General features: G+C 42.9%; 1 pseudogene; it reads left to right on the top strand.

The window, feature by feature from the left end:
- The first annotated feature begins 11,837 nt into the window (after positions 1-11,837).
- Positions 11,838-25,470, top strand: part of LOC105995142 — a 46,122-nt pseudogene continuing 32,489 nt past the window's right edge.

Here is a 25,470-nt window from a genome sequence, read left to right as displayed (position 1 = left end):
AAAAAAAATTCCATCAATAGCATTTATATCATATTTAAACCCATAGGTCTCAATTAATTTTTGTCTTCATCTTTTTAGGGTTCTGATTAGAGTTGCTGACTCTACATCTTTCTGACCACTGAATATAGGTGGCCACATTCCTTGGCCAGCTCATCCAACTCGAATGTGGTTGTCTTGGAAATTTTTCTCCACTTTTCAGCAAACAAACATGTTGTTTGTCACCCATTCCTCCTTTCTGAAATAAAATCTCTGTAAGTGCAGAGAATTGATATTGATCCTATCTGGAATAGTTCTTAACCACATTGAAAACACTCAGCAATGTGGCTGGGAATGTGGCTTAGGGATAGAGTGCTTACCTAGTATGCGTGAAGCCCTGGGTTTGATTCCTCAGTACCACATAAACAGAAAAAATGGGAAGTGGTCCTGTGGCTCAAATGGTAGAGCGCTAGCCTTGAGCAAAAGAAGCTCAGGGACAATGCCCAAGCCCTGAGGTCAAGACCCAGGACAGGCAGAAATAAAGTATTCAGCAAACAATTATAGAATGATAGAATAAATTGCCACCTAGCATATTTCTAATGTCCAGTAGTCTAACGTGTATTTGGAATTCATGCTGATTCTCAATAAGAAGGCATTCCATGTCATCCCTTTTCTTCCGTGTGTGTGTGTGTGTTGGTTCTGAAGCTTTAACTCAGGGCCTGGGAGCTGTCTCTGAGTTTTTGTGCTCAAGGCTAGCACTTTACCACTTGAGCCACAGCTCCACTTCCAGATTTTTTTCTCAGCATCCTAAGTATCTAATATTACAGGTGTAAGCCACCAGCACTTGGCCTTAGTTTTGTTTTGTTTTATTTTACTTTTGTTATTTTATTTTATATGTATCTTACTCTTATTTTAATTTCTTTTATTAGTAACCACTAATATAGTACAGGCAGGATTTTATTGTGATATTTCCACACATGTAAACATATGTATCCAATTCCTGTTCCTTTTCCTATCCCAGTCCCTGTTCTTCTATTTTCATAGATGAAAAGAAACTACATTGACATGTTCATCCTCCTTCACTCATTCTTAGCCATTCCCTACCACAACCTCCTTTTTGAAAACTCTACTTTTGTTTCCATTGTAAGGATTCTTTTCTTAATAATCTTAGAAAATCCTTAATACTGAGCATAACAGCTATATCTGATGATAGGGCAGGGGCAAGTTGACTGCTAATACCACGTGTTGGTCAAGAGCCCTTTGGCCCTTGTGTGGTCAGGTATCCAGGCTGAAAGTAGAGGAGGGTCTCTGCCAGTAGGCATGCGGGGTGTGACACCACTGTCCAATCAGCAGGAGTCACAGAGGCCAGTCTCCCCTGCTTCCTCCCTTTGCTCCTACTGTTCCTTGGGCCTAGAACGCCTGGCTTCTATCTCCTACTTGTCCAGCTTGGTGTCTTCTCCTCTGAAGGCCTCTTTTACTGATCCAGCCCACCTTTGGTTTAGTTATTCGCTTTATAGTTATCTTAGCACTTCATCTAGGATGAGAACAGTGATAGTCCGTGGAAGGAACCTTTGGAGTCAAAGGTTAGCTTTTTCTTTTTTTTCCTGGTGACAAAGCTTTATTTTGGTTGTTAGATCTTGCACAGTGTATGAGTTTGCATAATGGTGACCAGGAAGCAGAGAGATAGAATGTTGGTACTAGTGCTAGCCCAAAGGCTAGCTTTGAGTCTCATCTCTGCTTTGTCAGTGGCAGTCATCTCTGACCCTGTGGTTCCAAATTAGTTTAACATGGTGACAGCTTGTTCACTTGGAGGATGGAACGAGACAGTTTCAAGGTCAGCTATCATACAGAGGAAGTGAGTTTGGGGAATGATTCAAAGACACAAAGATCCCACAGCATCTTCATTACAAGATTTTTGTGTGCTCTACAGCATCTAAAACAGCATGGCCCAGTGAGAAGCACGCTGTGTAAATCCCAGCTGCTGGGTGGTAGCATGTGACAAAGCACATTGTAACTATAGTTGTAAAATAAAACTGCTCAGAATTGGGCTTGCTTCCTTTTGGGAATTTCCCCATTTGGGCCAGAGCGATTAAAGAAAGGAGGAGAGAAAGAAGGAAGCTGGTTTGTCAAACAGCTGTGTGGTCAGTTTGCATAATCATTTTTCCGAAACGATCCTCTTTGCAGGTTTGAGATAGTCACTGATTCATTCTTTCATTTACTCATTCACTGAACATCTATTTTGCCTGGACAACATAGATTCAGAGATGAATAAGGTATCACAGCTAGGTAAATGATGCTGGCATAAAGGCAACAAGAAGGCTGCAGTGATTAAGATAGACCCAGGAAATTGAGGGAACACCTGGCTCAAATCTGAGCTGATTATTCTCAGAGCATTGTTTATGTGAAGATAAGAAGGTGGAATTCGGGCTGGGAAGGTGGCTCAGTGGTAGGGTGCTTGCCTTGCATGCATGAAGCCCTGGGTTCGATTCCTCAGCACCACATAAGCAGATAAAGCCAGAAATGACGCTGTTGCTCAAGTGGTAGAGTACTCACCTTGAGCTGAAGAGCTGAGGGACAGTGTCCAGATCCAGAGTTCAGGCCCCACGACTGACCAAAAAAAAAGAAGGTGGAACTTGCCCATGCATGGTAGGACAAGAAAGCATCCTCTAGACTATGAGATTGTAATCTTAAAGATTAGAGGTGAAGCACTGTTTTATCTGACATGTCATGATGAGTGTTCCTGTGATGTTGATTCTTTAGCTCAGGGCTCCGTGCATGGAGAACCCTGTTTCTCTCCTAGGTTTTGCTCATTTTAGGCACCTGTAGGTAAGTTATTTGGGTCTTTCTTCAGATCTTTGAGAGTTGTTGTCAATTTTTTTTTTGTTGGTGGTACTTGGGTTTGAACTCAGGGCTTTGAACTTACTTAGTCAGCTGCTCTAGTCTTGGAGTCATGTCCCTGGCCTTCTAATTTTGGTTGATTTGAAGTTTCCTAGACTGGGCCTGGGTATTTTTGGGAAGTTCAAAGTTTCTTAGTCAAGGAAATCTATTCTCCCACATTTTCTTTTTGCTGGTACTGGGGTTTGAAATCAGGACCATACACTTGCTTGGTTTGCTTAAGCAATGCTAATACTTTATGACTTGAGCCTCATCTCCAGCTCAGCTTTTTGCTGGTTATTTTGGGGATTGAGTCTCTTGGACTTTTTGCCTGGACTAGTCTTAAACTTTGATCCTCCACATCTTAGCCTCTTAAGTAACTTGATTACTGGTGTGAGCCACTGGCTTCTGGCTTTGTTTTCTTTTTAAAATAAAAATAAATCAGTGCTGGTAAATTTCTAGGAATTGAGCTCTACATTTTGTTTTAGAATTATTGAAAAGTTACTAGGATATTACAAAGAGCTCCTAAATGCCATTGACTCCGTTGGTACTATAGTGAACATCTTACATCAACACAACTAAGAAATCAATATTGGAATTTTTCTATGACCTAATGTCAACATTTTATTTGAATTATACTAGATTTCCCAGTCATGTCCTTTTCTACTCTAGGATATCACCCAAGATACTGCATTCCATTTAATTTTAATGACTCCTTAGGTTTCTTTTGGCCCTGACAGTTTCTTAGATTTTCTTTGTTTTTGTTTTTTTGCACAGTTTTAAGGCAGGCTGGTCAAATCAAACATTCTTCTGCTTAGGTTTCCTTATTTTTTTTTAGGGTTATGGGTTTTTAGGAGGGAGACTATGGAGGTAAAGAATCCATTTTGTCACACTGCAGTGGGAGTACATGCTATCAACATGACTTACCACTGATGATGATAGTAATCTTTATCCACCCTACGTAGATAGTATTTTCTAGAACCATCTTTTACCACTCCCCCCCTTTTTTTTGTTTGAACTCATGTCCTCATGCTTGCTAGGTAAATGCCTCACTTGTCCCTCCAAAAAGACCTTTTTGCTTTTAATTATTACCTTTTTTTCCTCACAGGATCTCCTGTTCGTTCATGGGGAGGGATTTGGACCATGATCCTTTTATCTGTAATGCCTACCAGCTGGGATCCCAGGTGTGTATTACCACATTAGACATTGATTGAGAGAGGGTTTTGCTAACCTCTTTGCCCTTGAGATGACCTTGAACTTAGATCCTTCTATTTTTAGATCCTGCCTCCTTGGTAGCTGGCATCTCCTTCCCTACTTTTGATCCTGTATTCTTAGAAGTAAGCCAGTAAGCACAGACTTTGGGTGGGTGGAGCTGGGGAGAATAAATTTGATCTCTTAGAGGAAGAGGATCTATGTAAATTATTTGGAATTCTTTTGTAAGAAAGAACTCAATTTATTTATTTCATCATTTACTTATATCAGTATGGATTTGTGGATATTTCTTTTTTTAAAATAAGTTTCTTATTATGAAAATACTGTACAGAGGGGTTACAATTACATGAGCAAAGTAATGAGTACATTTCTTATCAAGCATTGTTGCTTCCTCCTTTGTTTTTCCCCTACCATCCTTTCTCTCCCACCCCTACAACTACACTCCTGGATACTTCTTTCAGACTTGGATTATATATAGTATTATATATATATATATTATATATTATATATATGTTTGGCACATTTTTGTGTTTTAAAAAATATTTCTTTACTGTATGAAACAAGATGTTCATGGTTCATCTTGCATTTCCATTCCCATCTCCCAATACCTGTTTTATTTTGTTTTAAACATGTATAGCACTCTCAATACCAAATATGTCATGTACTTTCTCTACTTCAACCAATTCACCTGCTGAGCATTCTGAGTGTCAAAGCTGCCTGGAAGATGCAGTCAGACCCATCGGGTTAAAGTGTCAACCCCATGAGACACTAACTAGAAGCCCTGGCTTCGCTGAGTGCTGCTGGTTCAAACCTGTAATTCCAGCTACAAAGGAGGCTGAGATTAGAGGACTGAGGTTGGAAGCCAGCCTGATCAGGAAAGTCCATGAGACTCATCTCTAAGTAACCAGGAATAAGCTGGAAGTAGAGCTGTGGCTCAAGTGGTGAAGTACTAGACTTGAGTGAAAAAGCTAAGAGACAGTAGGCCCTGTGTTCAAGCACCAGTATCAGCATATACAAGCATGCACACACACACACACACACACACACACACACAGAGTCCTGGCCTTTCATGCTTTTGGCTAATTAACTATAAATCTGGGGTTTCTCCTATTATGTCCTTGGATTTGAGCATTTGCTAAAATGGCTTACAGAGCTGAGGGAGAACAGCTTCCTTCCAGAGAAGCTGACCATGGGACAGACAGCACATGATAGGTAGGGAGCAAAGCTGTGTAGGGAGGCACAATGGTTACAGTACAGCCCTTCATGGCTGCCACCTCTTAGGGACTGGATGTGTTTACCAGCCCAGGAGGTCTCTGAACCCTGTTTAGGGTTTTTATGGGTCTCTGTTATGTAGGCATGACTAATTAAATAATCATTTATGGATGGCTAATTCTGTCTGCAATCCTCTGGAACTAGCCCCTCCCCCCCTTTCTGAAGCTACTGATAGATTCAAGAAGTCACCTCATTGGCACACATCAAGGCTTGTTTGAAAGGGGCTTTTAAGACGGTCCACTCACTGAGGAGGTTTGAAGGCTCCTTTAAGGTCTGTATCAGGAATCAGAAACAAAGAGCAACGATTATATTAAAAGAGGAAGTAGAGGGGCTGGGAAGGTGGCTCAGTGGTAGAGCGCTTGCCTTGCATGCCTGAGGCCCTGGGTTCGATTCCCCAGCACCACATAAGCAAAAAGAAAAAAGCTGGAAGTGGCGCTATGGTTCAAGTGGTAGAACGCTAGCCTTGAGCTGAAGAGCTGAGGGACAGCACCCAGGCCCAGAGTTCAGGCCCTACGACTGGACCCAAAAAAAAAAAGAGGAAGTAGAGCTGTGGCCAAAGTGGTAGAGCACCAGACTTTGAGGCCCTAAATTCAAGTTCCACTACCAGCAACAATTATAATAAAAGATCCTCTTCTTAACATTATCACTCAGGAAATTACAAGTGTTTTAGGAGTTCTGTGCCAGAAAGTTAAAATATTTTTTTTTAGAATTATGTCATAATCCACACCATCCTTAGAACCTGCCATTTCTCTCTTTTTCTCTATTTCTTGGCAGTACTGGGGATTCAATTTAGGATCTTGTGCTGGCTAAGTAGGCACTCCACTACTTGTCCAACCTCCTCCATGCAGGGTCTTGCTGTATGCCCAGGCAGGTCTGAACTACCATCCTCATAATTGTACTTTTCTGTATTGTTGGCTATGACAGCTTCATTCACTGCTTCCAGCCATTATACCTTCCCCATGGCTGGGATAGCAAGTCCATATTCCATGGACTTCTTTTTGCCTAGACTACCTTTGAACTTGGATCTCTTGACCTTGGTCTCCCAAGTAGCTCAGATTACAGGATTGAATCATTGTACCCAGCTAGAATCCACTATTTCTTCAAGGGCCTCAAGGGGCCCTGGTTGCTTTTATTAAAGAATAATCAAAGAAGAGCAATGGAATTCTGGCACGGTGTGCTTATTACTGTTGGAGTGCCACTGGTTCTGTCTCTCAGCAGTTAGAACTAAACATGCATCCATGCACATTTTCTATTTCCATACGGACTAATTCTTGCCACCTTGATCTGTAGGAGAAACCAGGCTTCTACCACCTGCCATTCATTCCTAGACTAGAGACATAGCAGTTTCACAATTCTTTTTAAAATAATTATTGTTATCTTTAAGTAGATGTGAAAAGGTGTTTCAATTCAGCATATCACTTTATGAGGACAAGCGTCTTGATCATTGCCATCCCTTCCATTGCTCTCCTCATCGGTCCCAATCCTATTCTTCCCTCAAGTTGCCTGCTTCTATTTTCACATATGTACATTAAATATAATAAATGTATTTGCTCCTTTTTTCTCTCTTCATTTATCTACCCTGTCCCCTTAGCTTCCTCTCACAACATGTGTTCCAGTTTTCTGGTATTCATTTTGTTAAACTAAGTTCGTTATTAAAGGAGTTACACCACCACTGCAATCCTCCTCTGTTTTAGACCATACTTGAATCAGTTTGTTCATGTATATCTGCATATCATACCATATATTTACATGTATCATTTTTCTCTGTGAGCCTGACTTACATTACTGAGCATAAGTTTTTCCTGGCTCATTTATTTCCCTGCAAATGCCGTAATATCATTCTTCTTGATGGATGAGTAAAATTCCACACTATCTATCTCTCTATCTTCACCTTTTTTTTGATCCACTAATCCATTGTAGGGCATCGGGAAAGCTACACTCCAATAAGAAACATTAGAATACAATGCTTATGTACAATTCTCTTCTTAAAATTTTCAAAATCACAACATCATTTTCAAATTTTGTAAAGCCCCATAGGTTTTGTTGTTCCTTGTTCTCTCCAGTTCATCTTCCTCCTTCGAAATTATGTTTTACTCACTCAACTCGGGAGGATGTAGGAGGAGGGGTGATCTTAAGTTATGTTTTGGCTCCATAAAAGGCTTTGGGAGGTAAGAAAAGCAGCACCAACATTGTAACTACGAGGCTAACCATAAAGTGATTCATGATTAAATTCAATAAAAAGTGTTGGTTGAATTGGGTGTCAATGGTTCATGCCTTTAATTCTAGCTCCTCAGGAGCTAGAATTCTGAGAATTCTAGCTGGATCTGAGAATAAGGTTCTAAGCCAGCCTAGGCAGACAAATTAGAGAGACCTTTATCCCAAACAATCAGCAAAAAGCTAGAAGTACAGCTATGGCTCAAGTGGTAGAGCTCTTCATATGAGAAAAAAAAGTTTACCATAAACCCTACTAGCAGAAAAACAAAAGAAAAAAAAACTTCCTCTGTGTGTGTGGGTGAAAGAGAGAGACAGAGAGACAGAGAGACAGACAGAGAGAGAGAGAGAGAGAGAGAGAATATCCTGGGGCTTGAACTCATGGCCCAGCACTGTCTCTGAACGTCTTTTGCTCAATGCTAGCGTTCTACAACTTGAGCCACTGTGTCACTTCTAGCTTTTTCTGAGTAGTTTATTAGACATAAAAGTCTCACGGATTTTCCTGCCCTGGGCATGGCACTCAGATGACTCTTAGATGGTTTTGGTAGAATGACAAAATCATTTTGCATATATTCATAACTATGAAGTCATCTTACCTTATTCTGGAAAGTTAGGAAATTCTTATAGCACATAGTGAAAAGAGGAGAATGAGAATTTTAAAACTCATCGTGGATGGGGGGAGGATGGGAAGGGATGGGAAGGGGAAACAAAGGAGGCTACAATGCTTGATAAGAAATGTACTCATTATCTTGCCCATGTAATTGTAACCCCTCTGTACAGAGCACACGCACTCTGTACTGGGGCTTGACAAGGTCTTATTCTCTCACTTGACTCTTTTGTTAAAGTCTGACATCCCACTACTTGAGTTATAGCTCCACTTCTAGATTTTTGCTGGTTACTTGAAGATAAGAGCCTAATGAGCCGGACACCAGTGGCTCAAGCCTGTAATCTTAGCTACTCAGGAGGCTGAGATCTGAGGATCACTGTTCAAAGCCAGCCTAGGCAGGAAAGTCTATGAGACTCCTATCTCCAATTAACCACTAGAAAACTGGAAGTGGTGCTGTGGCTCAAGTGGTAGAGCACTATCCTTGAACTGAAGAGCCAAGGGACATTGCCCAGGCTCCCAAAGTTCAAGCTCCACTACTGACAAAAAAGAAAAAAAGAAAAAAAAGAAAAAAAGAGCCTCATCAGCTTTTCTTCTCAGGCTAGCCTCAAATCATAATCCTCAGATGTCAGACTCCTAAGTAGCTAAAATTACCAGCATGAGTCACTGGCACCTGGCTTATATTTGTATCTTGATGTAGAAAGAAACAATTATAAAGTATCTGGAATATTATTGTGAAAGAAATGTCAGTCAACTCTGTTTTACAAAATGTGTGGCTTCCTGTTAGAGGGTGAAGAGGTGTAGATGATGGGTGTCTGGAATAAGAGACTGCAGCGGAGCTTACCACCTCCTTGTTGTACCTTGTGTCTGATTTGGTCTGCGTGGACTTGTGCTGAGACCTCCTCTCCTCTTGAACACTTTCTTCAGAACCCAGAGCCCTTGTTCCTCCTTTTACACATGTGGGAACTCAGGAAATGATTGCTCAGTAGCTGAAGGATTAACCCAAGGGGCCTGTAATCTTAGCTAGTCAGGAGGTAGAGATATGAGGATTGTGGTTTCCTGCCTGGGCAGAAAAGTCCATGAGACTTTTATGTCTAATAAACTACTCAGAAAAAGCTAGAAGTGACACAGTGGCTCAAGTTGTAGAGCACTAGTATTGAGCAAAAGACGTTCAGAGACAGTGCGGGGCCATGAGTTCAAGCCCTAGGACTCTCTCTCTCTCTCTCTCTCTCTCTTTTTCTCTCTCTCTCTCTCACCCACACACACATAGAGGAAGTTTTTTTTCTTTTGTTTTTCTGCTAGTAGGGTTTACGGTAAACTTTTTTTTTCTCATATGAGGAGCTCTACCACTTGAGCCATAGCTGTACATCTAGCTTTTTGCTGGTTATTTGGGATAGAAGTCTCTCTAAATTGTCTGCCTAGGCTGGCTTAGAACCTTAATTCTCAGATCCAGCCTCCTGAGTAGCTAGAATTAAAGGCATGAACCATTGGCACCCAATTCAACCAGCACTTTTTATTGAATTTAATCATGAATCACTTTATGGTTAGCCTCGTATTTAAAATGTTGGTGCTGCTTTTCCTACCTCCCAAAGCCTTTTGTGGAGCCAAAACATAATTTAAGATTACCCTTCCCCCTAAAACCCCCACCTTCCCACCCAGGCTGTAACACCGTGTCACCCTCCACCTATTTTATTAGCCACATAATGCTTGTGGCTTGTGAATTCTTTTACTCACCAAAGGAAAAACCACAAGCAAAAATTTGTACAGGGTCAGAAACTCTTTCTCCTCCCTTGCTTCAAAAGCATCACTTTGCAGAGAAGGCATTTTAATGAGGAAAAGCTCATAAAAGTTTATGCCAGATCTAAAAAAATGTTCCCTTCCCTAAGCCTGGTTGCCCGGGCAGGCGTTTGGCTAGCAGGATGGTATATGACAGGAACGGCAGGTGCTAGGCGGGGCTTGTCTATTCCTGGCTACTTGTGTGTCTAGTTTTATGTCTGTGTTAGAGCTCAGTGGAAGATGAAGAAGCAGCTGGGGTGGCAGGGCTGGCAGCATCGGTGGTTTCAGTAGCTCGTTTCCTGCTTCCTGTTTGGTGGAGGAGGTTGGTTGCTTCAGTGCAAGGGAATGAGCTTGTGGGAGAGGGAGCTGTGTATTAGTTTTCTGTGGCTGTTGTAACAAGCCATCATCAAGTGTATGGCTTAAAACCACTTTCGTTATCCAGTGGTTTTGGAGAGTAAAAGCTTGAAATGGCTGGGGTCCACTCACAGGAAACACCAATTCCTGGCATTTGCTATTTGCTAGCAACTTGGTATTTTTGGGTCATGGCAGTAAAACATCAATCTTTGCTGCCAGTTTTGCTACTCTCTCTCTTTCTGCCCCCCTCCCCCCCGCATGTGCATACACGCATGTACCTTCATGCCCTCTTACAAACATGTCCTTAGTCATTTTAGATTTAGGGCTCACCTTAACCTATTATGGCCTCATTTTAACTAATCATGTCAACAAAGACCCTATTTTAAAATAAAATCACGTACTGCAGGTCTGGCTGAACACAATTTTTAGGGAACACTGTTCAACCCAGCATGAATTGCGTCAACTTGTGGAGGTGTCTTTAAAACCTTGCCACTTGCCCATGTGGCTTTATCTATTTGCTGAGTTGTGTCCCTTGTTTTTGTTGTTGTTTTTTTTTTTCTGATCAGAAGAAATGTCTAGTAAGGGATAATTGCTGGATAATTGCTGTAGAAGCTGTTGGTGATACAAGATCAATTAGTTTAAAACTTTTTGAAGTAGATAACATTTTGGAAAGTTCTATGATTTCTACACAAGGTTGTTGGAAGTATTTGTAGCAGCTGGGCACTGGTGGCTTATGCCTGTAAACCTAGCTACTTGGGGCAGGGGGCTGAGAACTGAGGTTCACAGTTCAAAGCCAGCCTAGGCAGACAAATCTGAGTCTCTTAGCCCCAATTATTATCAAAAAGCCAGAAGTGGAGGTGTGATTCAAGTGGTAGAATTAGCTTTGAGTGAAAAAGCTAAGCAAGAACAAAAACCCTGAGTTCAAGTCCTAGTACTGGTGCACACACGTGTACATGCACACAACATACACAGATATACACACCAAAAGCAAACAGAAAACCATACATGAATGCTTTTAGTCTACTTTATCCCAAGGTTCTTTCTCTGGTGGTCTGGACACTGTTGGACTTTCCTGGGTGAGACTTGGCAGGGTCAACCTGATCACTGTGACTCATGCAGTACTTTGTACTCCATGGAGGATTAGCCCCATGAAAATTTTACTACAAGATTTTGTGGTAAAATAAGACTTGGAAATCATGTATTTGTTATTCTCTTCCTAAAAGTTAGCAATCAAAATGGGGTTTATGGTGAGTCTGAAAGTGCTATAATATAGCAATCTATCAAACTTTGTTTCAATCTGATGTATTCCACATTGATTTGACTACATGCCCTCATAGTTTTTGGTAAATGAACCATATCTATCAGAATCCAGGAGCTCAGGGTCAGTAATAAACCTTGAGACCCATGGTTGGCCATAAATATCAATGTTGGAGTAGGGAAGAGTGTGGGGGTAAGTGTTGCACATTTTTCGGGACTGTAGGCCAACATTGGCCGAGGAAGGCCTCCTGGAGAAATGTTTACAATGGCTTCCTTGCTTTGCCCCTAGTCCAGTCCTGAGATGGTAGCTACCATGAAGAACACAGCTACAAAAGTTGTCAACATTATGTTTGAAGATCAACCAAAGATAAAACTAATTTGTGTGAACTGTGAGTAGAATTCCAGGGCTAACAGAAGAAATAGAATTGAAAAGGAAACAACTCCAAAATTTAGAAGATGCATGTAATGACGTCGTGCGTGCTTAATGATATCCTAGTTAGTTGGAGATATTTTTATTAGTCATTCTCAAGAGGAAACTCAAGAAATGTTGAAGAAGCAAAGAAAAACTTGCAAGAAGAAATTGGTGCAGTAAAATCCAGAGTGGAGCTGGGAGATGGTGGCTGATTTCTATAATCCTAGCTACTTAAGAGACCGAGATCTGAGGATAAAAAGCCAGGCTGGGCAGAAAAGTCTGTGAGACTCATCTCCAATTAACTACCAGAAAACTGGAAGTAGAGCTGTGGTCAAAGTGGTAGAGAGATAGCCTTGAATAAAAGAGCTCAAGGACAGCACTCAAGCCCTGGGTTCAAGCTCCATGACCAACTGAAAAAGAAAAAAAAAAGAATACTAAGTGGTAACATAGTTGTTGTTAGCAGATTTGAAAGTTCAGTTATGCAAAATTTGGCAGCAAAATAAATCTGGAAGCTGATGACAGTAAAACATTTTATTGTACTTTAAAAAAATGTAATAAACGTGAATATTGTTTTAAATGATAATTTCTCTTCTTCAAGTGATATGGAAAGGAAAACTTTGTTTTTGTAAACTTTTACTTATTTAATGGAAATGAGACTACTTTCCTCTGCCTGGCTTATTTTATGTTTTCAAAAGAAGACAGTATTCATTTATGTATTTTACATAATGATTATGTCTACTCTGGGGGCTTATGGCATATTATTAAATTCAGTTCAGCAATTTAAGAAAATCAATGTTGAGCCGGGCGCGGCGGCTCACGCCTGTAATCCTAGCTACTCAGGATGCTGAGATCTGAGGATCGCAGTTCAAAGCCAGCCAGGGCAGAAAAGTCTGTGAGACTCTTATCTCCAATAAGCCACTAGAAAACCAGAAGTGGCGCTGTGGCTGAAGAGGTAGAGTGCTCTCCTTGAGCTGAAGAGTGCAGGGACAGCGCCCAAGCCCAGAGTCCAAGCCCCATGACTGGCCAAAAAAAAAAAAAAAATCAATGTTGGAATCAGGCTCAAGTCCAAAACAGATTTGTTGACTGTTTGGGGGACAAGTGGCTGAACCTTTGATGTTCCTTATCTATAAGGTAATATTACAATGCTTCCTGCTTTACAGGGTTAAATGAGATCATACAGATAAAATGTTTAGCACAAGTCCTGGGACAACAATTCAGTAAATGTGAGTGTCTATCACTATTATTATCATTAATTATTATTTTATTTATTTCTAGTCCTGGAACTTGAACTCAGGGCCTGGGCACTGTCTCTGAGCCTCTTTGTGCTCAGGGCTAGCAGTCTACCACTTGAGCCACTTCAGCTTTTTCTGAGTAGTTTGTTGGAGATAAGAGTCTCATGGACTTTTCTGCTCTGGTTGGCTTTGAACTGCGATCCTCAAATCTCAGGCCCCTGTTAGGATTACTGGTGTGAGCTACTGGCACCCTGCCATGATTGTTATTTTGATCATCAAACAGCCATGTGACTAATATAGTTTTAGAGACCATTTGGGGAATTTAGGATCTTGATTTTAACGAAGAATTTGAAGTTCTCAAACTGCTGAGTTATACAAATACTTGACTAAAAAAGTTGATGCTAAGCCAGGCACCGGTTGGTGCTTTGTGTCTGCTGCAGAGGCTTACCTTAAACCTTCTATCAGCTTTTGTTCTTCTGTGTCTCACACACTGCCCTCCTCGCTGCTGGCAGGAGCCTCCAGGAGGTGGAACCCCCCCACCCACACTTTCAAAGAAAGGTAAGCAATGCCATGAAGCTGCCCTTGAGAAGAGAGATGGCACACAGCCCAAGAACCAAACCTTCTACACTGGGGCTGGCTGGGGGTTCCAGTCCCAGAGACGTCACATCTGTGGACACAGTGGCCCCTCCATGCCTCTCAGCACTTGTGTGCTGCCAACAAGTTCCGTGGGAAAGAGCATGTTCTTGTAATGAAGGGAATGCTAGTTTTTGGGGGGTCAAAGATTTATTGAATCTCTTTAAGATTTAAGTGTTTAATCTATTCAAGTGCTTAACAAATGATTCTTTAGCATACAACTCAGGCTTTGCATGTGGTGCATGCACACCTCATGCAATGGTCTCAAAGCCTGACTTCCCTCCTTCATCAAGATCATCTGACACGTAGCTTCCCACAAGAGTAGCTGGGCTCCCACAAGAGCGGGACTTCCTGCCCTTGGGCCTTGAATGCACCCTTCGTCCTAGCCACGAGGCAAGGTCCTGTTCACCCTTCAGAGGCCACCTCAAATGCCAGCTCCTGTGCTGGAATGGAAACATGTCCTTGTCACCAGATCCTTGGAGCTTATGAATATTACATTACATGCAAAAGAGAGGATTCTGTTAAAAAATCTCAACAGGAATTGCTTGATTGCTTGTGTCAGATTATCTGGATGGACCCTGAACACAACTCTATGATAAAGTCTGAGGGATCGTGATGGATAGAACACCAGAAAAGAAAGAAGCAGAGCATCAAGTGATGGGGCCACAAATGAGGAACACCACCAGATGCTATGACAGATGAGGAACAGATCTGCTGTAGGGCTTGCAGAAGAGCAGGTTCCTTGCTGACTCCTTGATGCTGGCCTTCAAGAGTTGAAGGATAATACATTTCTGTGTTTAAAGCTATCATATGTGGGGTCATGTATTATAGCAGTGCTAAGAAATGAATTTGCCTCCTCTTTGTAGCTTTCAGTGGCCTTACCAGGTGAACAAATCCACTCACCCCTTTTTCCTTTTTATTTCTGCCAGTCATGGGGCCTGACATTCTTCCTGCTTTGCTGAGCTCTGAACTCTGTGAACCAGCAGCTCTCATCCCAATGTTCAGCACAGAATCTTCTACCAGTGTGAGACAGAGCAAGATCACTTGCATGACAGGTCCACAGGCCAGGAACAAGGAACTCAACTTCATGAAAACAAATCACCTGGTGAGAAGGTTGGTAAAGGTATTTGCTGATGCAAGTAAATAGGAAATCCCCAGTTCCCACAAAGGTGACCTTGACCTGTCCTGAAGACTGATTGATATGAAAGATAACTGCCTGCTACTCAGATGTATTCTGAATTTTAATGAAAGCAATTAACTCTTAATTTTTAAATTAAAAATATTTTTTTTAGCTGGTGGCTAACATCTATAGTCTTAGTTACCTAGGAGGCTTGAGATCTGAGGATCCAGGTTGGAAGCCAGCCTATGAGACTCTTATCTCCAATTATGCCCCTATCTTCCCTCCCCCCAAAAAATACATAAGTGGAGCTGTGGCTCAAGTAGTAGAACACTAGCCTTGAGCATAAAAACTCAGGGAAACTGCCCAAGCCCTGAGCTAAAGCTCCAAGACCAGTGTGTGTGTGTGTGTGTGTGTGTGTGTGTGTGTGTGTGTGTGTGAGTGCACACACATACACACACACACCTACATGGACAGACACAGACACACACCACCACCACCACCACCACCAACAACAACCAAGAAAGCCCAATTTTGGAGACATTTAGCTTGCTATACTCCAGAGTAGTTTGGAGCTGGCTATGAAGTCCGGGTTGCTGTCCTTGAACTAACAATCCCCTTGCCTTTTCCTCCCCAATGCTAGGGCAAGCATGTATCACTAGGTCTCACTAACCTCAGATGCCTTTATGGTGTAAGTGTTGAGTTCGAAGGAAGATAGTGTGTGTCCAGGGAGTGGGGAGAGCTGCCGGAGTTGGAGGTAGACACCCTTCCTAAATGCATCTAATTTCCTGTACAGCAAAGCACAATTACAACATGCCAAACAAACTCTGACTGACTCTTGGCTGGTTTGTAAACTTTGTGAGACTTTACTGTGGTTTAGTAGTTAGTTACATGGCATCTGGTAAAGGAGAACCACAGACCTTGGCTTGGGCAGTGCGTGTCTCCGTGCTGGGGCGGAGTGAGCTGAGTATGAGGAAGGGGCCACTCTCCACTCCTCATTTTATAGAAAGCATCAGACCTGGAGGAGGGAAGCGCTCGCAGTTAGTGAGCTGTGGTGTGTGTCTCCCCACCCAGCCCTCCCTGAAGATAAGGGAGAAAAGGAACTGTATGTTTCCTGAATGTTTCCCCCTGTAGCAAGGGTATTTCTCTTTGGGATACATACATGGCTATTTGATGATCAGTCAAGATCTTGGTGACTGTGGGAAGTGTGGTTCAGGATCCCTAATTAGTTTCATGTTGTAGCCAGGTGCAATGGAGTTTCTGCTGCCTAGTGCTGCCTATTAGACTGTGGTCATAGCTGATCCCGTATCAAGAGATGCCTGGTGAGCGGCCGAGCATGCCCTCTGTCTCAGCCATCTTTTATGCTTCAACATGTGAAGAGTCTAAGATTTCCTCCTGCCCTTGCTTCTTGTTCTGGCACAAACTAGATCTTCTAGCTCTATGACTTAGAGCTAGCTTAACTTCTCTTTGGCCTCTATTTTAAATCTATAAAATAAGGGATTAAAATATATACATCTAAGATTCTAGCTTAGGTATTTCGTTTCAATACGTATGCAGGGGCTGGGAATATGGCTTAGTGGTAGAGTGCTTGCCTAGCATGCACAAAGCCCTGGGTTTGATTCCTCACTACCACATAAACAGAAAGAGCCAGAAGTGGCGCTGTGGCTAGAGCACTAGCCTTGAGCACAGAGGGGCACAGAGACAAAGCCCAGGCCCTAAGTTCAATCCCCAGGACTGGCAGAAAAAAGGTGTGCAAATTTGTCTTTTTTTGGAATGATTTTGCTGTGTGAGGATTTCGCATAGTCTTGAGGCTGAGCAGTGGGAGAGGAGAGCAAGAGTTACGAGGTCCAGATAACACATTCCATTCAGTTCTTCTCTTTATTTTCAGGTAACATGGCTGAGTTCTCAAGGAGAACTCAGGAGGAGAAGAAAATGCAGAGACTGGAAGGAGTTCAGGTACTTCCTCAAATCTTACGCTTATTACCAATGCCTGTGCTCTGAGTAGTGCTGCTGCATGAATAGATGGACTAGTCCAATTCATAGTTTCCTTTCATTCAATGAAAAGAAATCCTTATATGGAATGTGTTTATACACACTTCATCACCATAGAGCTGTCTAGTCCACTCAGTGCTTGAGTATAAAGCTCATGTAAGAAGGGAGGAATCAGAACACCTGGCAACCCCCGGGGCGGGGGTTTGGCTGTGGGGCAGCATTGGGTCTCAGGCACTTGTACACATAAACCCTGGAACATAGCTCAGTACCCCCTTCCATGTGGGGTGACTGTGCTAGTCCTGATGGGTCTCGGGAATCAGGAGCTGTGATTGTTCTGTTGGTTTTTCAGGAGAGCCAACGCTCTCTGTTGTCCAGTGGGATGGTGGCAAATAAAGGAAGAGATGGATGGCAATGTTTTTCCCAGAACTCCATAAGGGGCACCCCTGTGGTTCTTGTAGCAATCCAGACTCCAAGGTGAGATGGCCAGAATGCAGCAATGGCCCCAGATCAGAACTGACATAGCCTTCTGCTGCCAGTGGCTGCTGTTTCTTTTTTTTTTTTTTGCCATTATCTGTCATTGATTCTCCCCAAACTTTTCCTACCTGGCTCCAGTGACACTGAGTTCTTGCTCTTCCGGGAACCATCAAACATACTGCCTACTCAGGGTTTTCAAAATACTTGATTCTTTCCCCCAAATATCAATATAAATTATTCTTTTTATCCAGCTAAGTGGCTGCCTAGATGGTATTTGACCATGTACTTATTCTTTTACCTTATCATTTTCCTTAACACCACTCACCTGTGACATACACAGTTGGGCTCACTTATGCTCTCTTTCCAACCAGGAATTAAGACCTACGAGAGCAGACATTGTATTTACTACTGTGTTCCCTTAGCCCGGAACATTACTAACATGTAGTAAATGCTCAATAAGTATTGTGGGACAAACCCTTCAAGGGTAAAAGCCAAACTCATCATCCACATGACATAAAATGTTGTTTGGAACTTGGTTGCAGATTGCACACGGGTGCTGTCCTACCACTTCTTCACTTGAGAAAGCTAATAATATACTGCTTTTCCCTGCATACATCTTGCTTGGAGATACTCGTGTGCCTTAGCATAGCTGTCTATTTCTCTACTTGGCAAATTCCTATGGATTCTGCAGTCTCACGCATATATCTTCCTTCTGGGCTCCCTCTGTTGGTTTCTGCATGAAGAACCCATGCTTTCTTTTTCTAAAGCATGCAGGCCTCAGCTGCAGTAGGGACTCACCTGAGCATGGGCTAGGATTCTTTGTGTGTCTCTCCATCTGCCTTGATCTGAAAAGGGTAGAAACCATTTCTACTAGGTTCCCCTTCTCTCCCTGTGTCTCTCTCTGCTTCCAAACAGGCCCCTGAGTAGTCTTGAGCCACATCATAGAGAAGCTGTAAGCAGCCCTCCTGAGGGGCTTGCCGAGTCTGCAAATAACACAGATGGGGAAATAGTCATTGGTTACATAAGAAACGAAATCAAGGCTCTGTATTTTAGTTTTCAGGGTACCAAATGCAATTCATGTGGGGCTTATGATACGAGAGCCTCTCGGGTGATGTGGCTTGGCTTTTGGCTCTCCCAAAATGGAATCTTTATTCTTGGCACTGGCCGTGGTTTGAAACAACCACCTTACTGATGTCATAAGGCTGTCTTCTAGAAGTAACTGAGGGGTGCTACGGGGGACTTCCCTGCTGAAGTGATGCCGTGTTGCTGCCCATCTGGAGGACGCATGTCCACAGATGGCTGGGAGGGGTGGGGAAGTGGTAACGCATGTAACGTGGCTTTGTCTTACCTGATAGCTTGGCATGTGGACCAGGCCTTTCAAGCACTTCTGTGCCTTGTTTCCCCCTACCTTGGGTCTCAGTTGGCATGTTCTGCACACATGACCATGAGCTGTCTCATTTATGGTGGAGGGGCGGAGAGAGGCAGCCAGCTTTGGAGATGCATGGGCCTTAGAATCTCAGTCCCGCCCTACATTTACTGAGCATTCAGTGTCTGGCACTGGGAAGACACATGAAGGAAAACTGGGCATTCAGAGGAGAAACAGCCAGATAAAATAAGGATGGAAGGGAAGGCAAACATGCATTTGCCTATCTCAAGAGTCAGCACACAAGCCTGTGGACCAAATCCAGCAAATCTCCTGTTTTGTAAAGTTTCCTGGCAACGAAGTCACACCCATTTCTTTACGTATGGCAGAGTTAATACTGCACAGCTTGTGGTGCTAATGGCATGTTTACTATCTTGTCTTTTACAGAAAATATTTACCAACCCCATTATTTTACTTTAGTAATCTTGAAAATGATGATTATGATGATGATGATATGTGTATGTGTGTGTGTGTGTGTGTGTGTGTGTGTGTGTGTGTGTGTGTGTGTGTTGGCCTTCTTCACTTGAGTCACAGCTCTACTTTTGGCTTTGGCTTTTGTGTAGTTAATTGGAGATAAGAGTCTCACAGATTTCCTGCCTAAACTGGGTTGAACTACAGTCCTCAGATCTCAGCCTCCCAAGTAGCTATGATGGCACGTAGCAGTAAGTGTGTGTGTGTGTGTGTGTGTGTGTGTGTGCTGGTTCTGGGACTTGAATTCAGGGCCTAGGTGCTGAAGATATCTACTCAGGGGTAGATAGCTTCAACCTAGGGAAGATAGGTAAATCTCACTCTAACCAAGAGTCCAGCTTCTAGAAAGCCATAGACCAAGTCTGAAATCTTGGAAAGCTCTAGCACCTGCCTGTTTGGAAAGTTCAGCAAGAAATTGGTGATGCTAGCTGCAGTGGTCAAGTTCAAGGGGCACATATATGTTTTTTGGGGGCATTCCTGCCAACACTCTTGGGTCTGTTCTGAGTTCTGATTCAGACACATGCTGAGATTGCAAACTGGCTCACCAATAGTTCCTCCCTCCCTCCCTGGATTCCCAGCTACTGAGGCCTGGTGTACTACTGGACCTTCCTACAGTGGAAGCCTGAGGTCATTTGTTCAGCTAAGGATCTGTCTTTGGGGACAGCTTGCTGTGCTAACAGAACACTCAGTGACTCATAAGCAATGGCTTAAGCAGGTTCATACTTGGGGTCTTATTTCTACCTGAAACCCAAGATCCAGACTACAGAAAGCCGATGCCTGACGGGGCTGCTGCCTCTGCTTCCTTTGTTTGGATGAAGGAGGTGAAAACTGTGGAAATTAATTTCATGCCGTGATCTCTGACAGTTGTGATGATAAAATTCCAAGACTCATGGTAGTCAGCAGCACATACAATGACTGCTGCTTACCCCAGGCACAAGGTAGATCTTATTTCATTTAATCTTCAGAATTCCCATGAGTAATAGCTGCACAGCTCCAGGAGGACACAAGCTTGCACAGTTGGATTTCAGTTTCTCACAGCAGATAATTGACGAGATGGATATGCAAACATGGATCTGCTCATTTCCTCTCAGGACCACTGGTGAAGGAAAAATTCAGACAAGGGAAGCTTCTTAGAGAAGCTGGCACTGTTTCTACATTTCTAGGGCTGTGCCTGGACAGTGATTGTAAAGCCAGGTGTCTGCTTTTGCCCCTTGATAGTTGAATATCTTAGCAACTGTTGGAAAACATTCAGTTGGGCTCACTTCCCAGGAAAGATGGCTGATTCTCCTGAGAGGGGAATGGGGTCGCATTTGCTGAAAGGGACCACACAGAAGCCAAATTTGGCACCTAAAACCATGGCCAAATAATGGTTCTTTTGGGAACATGACAGAGAATGTTAGCTCTGCAGAGGAATCTTGGAAATTCAACCCTTTAATTTCCTACACAATAAATATAGCCCCAGAGAGTTGAAATTTGTTCAAGATTATTCAGCTACATCATTGGGACAGTCTTTTTTTTGGGGGGGGGGTCCGGTTGTGGGGCCTGAACTCTGGGCCTGGGCGCTGTCCCTCAGCTCTTCAGCTCAAGGCTAGCGCTCTACCACTTGAGCCACAGTGCCACTTCTGGCTTTCTTCTTTTTTTTCTTTTTGCTTATGTGGTGCTTAGGAATCGAACCCAGGGCCTCAGGCATGCAAGGCAAGCACTGTACCACTGAGCCACCTTCCCAGCCCCTCAGCTAGATCATTGGATATCACCGTATTGCCCACTGACACCGTATTGCCCACTCAATTGTCCAAGGTCACCTAGCTTATAATAGGGAAGGTGGTCTTTAGAATCTGTGCATTTCCCTTACCTTGTGGCTTTAGCATGCTCAGCAGGTCTGAGGAACTTCATTATGACTTTATTTCATATAACCGCCCTCTGTGCCCTATGTAGTCAGAGCATACGTGTTGGATCATTGTGCTTACTTTTTGGTTTGGAATATGTGGTTGTGGCCCTGTGGAATCTTGCTTTCTACACCAACCCTCTCCCTCTGTAAGCAGAAGTGGCGCAGACTTCTTCCTCTCTCGGATGCTTGGTGAGCAAGGGCTGGAGGTACACGCGTGCTGGGCAGATCTTGGACACAGATCTCTAGCACAGACAGCCAGTAGCGTGAGCAACCCTGTGGGCCAGCTGTGGTCCTAGAAAGTCCCTATCTCAGGGCTCAATGTCTCTGGGTAGGTTCTGTTGCCTTTTGGAGGGCAGGAGTTGGATATTGAAGGGACTCCTGGGCAGCCCCTTGTGGGATGATTTGAGCAACCACAACAGCTTGCTCTGCCCAGAAGTCTCGTTGGTAAGGGAATACTGCCCCTATAGAATGGGGCTCTGCTCTGTTCTTCCTCGTTGCCTCTGGCTTTTCCTCTGATCCTCCCACTTGGGAATAATGGTTCAAATTATCTCGGCAGCATTACTTCTTCTATGTGTTCCTAGGGAAGGTAGATCTATGCCTGGTACCTCTGACAGGAGGTTTCCATGGAGCAGGGTTGTGAGTGCTCTGGCTGGTTGGGATGTTGGTGGCGGTGCAGCATCACCAATTCTGTGAGATGAGCTTGTGAAAGGCCCAGTTACTGACTAGAAGGTTGGGGCATTGCCTTGTCCTACTTCTGTCATATCAAAGATGCCCTGCTCAAGGTCCTGGTCCCTGTTGAGCAGGGTACTCCCAGCTGTGCTTTGTTTCCAGTTGGATTTTGTCTGTCTTCCACTCACGGAGGGGAGCGGAGGGTCCTTTGTTCCTTCCCATCTGCTCCACTGGGCCTTGAAGCTGACAGTCCTGGACCCATTGCTGGAGGAAGGGCAGTCACATGGGGCACTATGACAGTGGGGTGAGCTGGTGGCTCTGTTTCCTTCCCCTTTTATCCTTGATCTCCTGCATCCCCTTTCTACTCAAGAGAAGTCAGTTTCTTTAAACAATCTACTATTGTTTTTCCTACGTGGAGATGACCAGTATGTTGCTAAAACTGTGAGAAAGCAGAGCTGTATAATTCTATGATGAGTAACCCTGTCTGGAGCCCTACATGTATTACAGTTTTAAACTATTTTGGCACTGAATGTGTTCCTATGTAAGAAGTCCATGGAAACCACTTTCGCTTTTATGTTGTGAGCATTTATCTGTGCTTACCGGGGGCAAGTTACAACAAGTGACTACTCTGTTCTTCTTTTTTCTTTTTCCTTCATACACTCTCCTTTTTTGACCATGTCATCCCAACCTCCTCACAGAGGCTAACCTCTTTGCTAGTGACCCCCTTTAATTTGTTCATTGATGAAGTTTGCAACCACCAGCAGCAATAGGGGCTCAGCAGTGATGGTAATGAGGACACGGGGAACATCTAAGTTTTTTGATATCTGTCCTTGGAATTCTAATACTGGGTATACCTACATGGTGGGTCTGAGAGTGCTTTTGCCAAAAGAATCCAAATTCTTCTCAATTTTACCAAAGACTCTTCATTTTTTCAACTCTTATTAAAGTTTTCTTCCTTCCTTCTTTCTTTCCTTTCTTCCTTCCTTCCCTCCCTCCCTCCCTCCCTCCCTTCCTTCATTCCTACCTTCCTTCCTTCCTCTCTCTCTCTTTCTTTCTGTCTTGCTCTCTCTCTTTCTTTCTTTCTTATGTTCTTATTACATATTATCATTGTTTTGTGATGGTACCGAGGCTTGAATTCAGAGTCAGGGCACTCTCTCTTAGCTTTCTGGTCAAAGTTGATACTCTACCACTTGAACCAGCCCCATTTCCAGATTTTTTGGTGGTTGACTAGGGATAAGAGTCTCATGGACTTTTCTGGCTGGACTGGCTTTGAACCAAAATCTTCAGATCTCAGCCCCCTGAGTCCCCAGGATTACAGGGATAAGCCATTGGCATTCAGGTTTAATTATCTTTAAGTCGTTGTACAAAGAGGTTTCCACTTCCAAAGACCCTTCTTGATTTCTGCAGGTATACCAGGTCTTGGGTATAACTGCAAGTATAAGAATGCTGTGTTAAGAGGGCTATCTGTGTGTTTAACAATCCTTAGTTTCTTTGTCTATAAGTTAGAAATAATTACACAGTTTACCTCCTAGTCAACAATTATTTTTTAATAAGGTATTGGCTATTTGGTTTCCAAGCCCTTGAAAGATCTGAACAGGTTCTCGATGGGAAGCATGCATTTCTCTGCTGTGCTTCCCTTCTGCTCAGGGGTTCTAGCCTCTCTTCCTGAAGCTTCTCTCCCTTTGGAGTGATTTTGAGCCAGCCACACATGTAGGGCTGCTTTCCTACAGTGTAGAGTGTGAACAGAGTGGACGTGGGCTCCACAGAAGCGTCAACCTGGTCCTCTGAATGAGGCACATACTGGATGCCTTTGAACCTGATAACTATGACTGTGATTTATCTCTTTGTGACAATGATCTCTTTGTACTATTTAGTGGCTCTCCTCATAAGGATAAAAAAATAATTAATTTTTTTCCAAGAGTAGCATTACATCAGCCCCCATGAGTGTAGTGTAGGAGCCCACAGGAGAGGTGGTGAAATGTTTCTTCATCATATGTGAAAATGCATCAGTTACAAAACAGAATTTCAAGCAGGTAATTAAATATGTTTTAACTTAAGATTTGAGTCAAATTTTTCTGAGTTATAGATTTCCAATATATATAAGAATTTGATAAGTTTATCATTTTGTAGAGTAGACACCTGCGCTTCAGAGAAAGTAAGCAATTTCTCCCAGGTTTTATAGTTAACATAGGGACCACATAGAACTTTAACTAATATAAAATTATGGTATAGACACACACTTGTTTATCCTCATGACTATGTATGTTAGCATGTGGAATTTGAGGCACAACTATAAGTGTTCGATTTGTTAAAACCTCATGAAGGCTTGGGGAGACAGGAGCAATATATGCACTGTATTGTTCACATTTACAGTCCACCTTATTGGAGAAGAGGTGTAAGTGTGCAGCTAGGGAAATGGTCTCATTGAAATTCAGACTTTCACTTTTCCCAGACCCTATTGATCATCCTGGGCATTCTTTTTTTTTTTTTTGCTGGTCTGAGGGCTTGAACTGAGTGCCAGTTGCTGTCCCTGAGCTCTATTTGTGCTTGTGACTAGTGCTCTACCACTTGAGCCACAGTGCCACTTCTGGCTTTTTCTGAGTAGTTTATTTATATAAGAATCTCATGGATTTTTATGCCTAGGCTGGCTTTGAACCATGATCCTCAGATCTCAACCTCCTGAATAGCTAGGATTATAAGCATGAGCCACTGGCACGTGGCTCATCCTGGACATTTTACACAATGAACACTTTATGCACCAAATAACATACACATGGACAGTAAAAACCCTGCTCTGTACATTCTTTCTACACATGTTTTTCTCTCTGTAATTCAGATGTTAGTTAACCTATCTGAGTCTCAATTTACTTAATCTCTAAAATAGAACCACAATGACAGGATTATCAAAACTGAAAAGATCATGGAGAGCTTGCTGTTACCCATAAATCCTACCTATCACTAGAAAGATACTGGTTAGGAAGCATCAGATAAAATGTGCCCCATCAGTATCATGCTCAGCAGTGCTGATTGCTACATCTCAATAGTGCTTTCTGAGGAGTTGTTTAAGATTGTTTTGGTGTAGAGCCTTGCTAAGGAGGCGGGCTTGCTGGAGTCTAACCACAAACCCAACAAGGTGGCTGTTCAGTCCCAATGATGGACATCATGGAAAGGTTCACTGTTGCTGTGCACCAAAGGTCTTGTGGAAGGAGAAGTGACTTCCTGGTTAAGATTCAGACTGCAAATGGCTACTGTACTATCTCAAGCCATAAATACCTGGACAGCTCTTAGGAAACAAGGGGAACACTTGCTTTTCCTTACTTGAAACAGCTCAGGGGATAATCACATGCATGCTGTATAGGTCCAGTTGAGGAGGAGAGAATTTAGGTGAAAGACATAGACTCTGGAACTATATTTCTCTTCTCAGCTCCACCACTTACGTGACATGCTGGTTACATAGCTTCTCTTGGCCTCAACTCTCTCATGTGCAAAATGGGGACAGAAGTAATAATATCTTTCAGAATTATTATGGTTATTAAATAGTTTATGTATGTAAGTAGGGAAAAATAGAGTAAACACCATGAGATATCATATCTGTTAGAGTCAGCTCCCCAAGGATTCTAGAATTA

This window comes from Dipodomys ordii, unplaced genomic scaffold (assembly GCF_000151885.1).
Source record: "Dipodomys ordii isolate 6190 unplaced genomic scaffold, Dord_2.0 Scaffold114, whole genome shotgun sequence".
Lineage (NCBI taxonomy): Eukaryota > Metazoa > Chordata > Mammalia > Rodentia > Heteromyidae > Dipodomys > Dipodomys ordii.
This window is presented reverse-complemented; position numbering and strand designations above follow the sequence as displayed.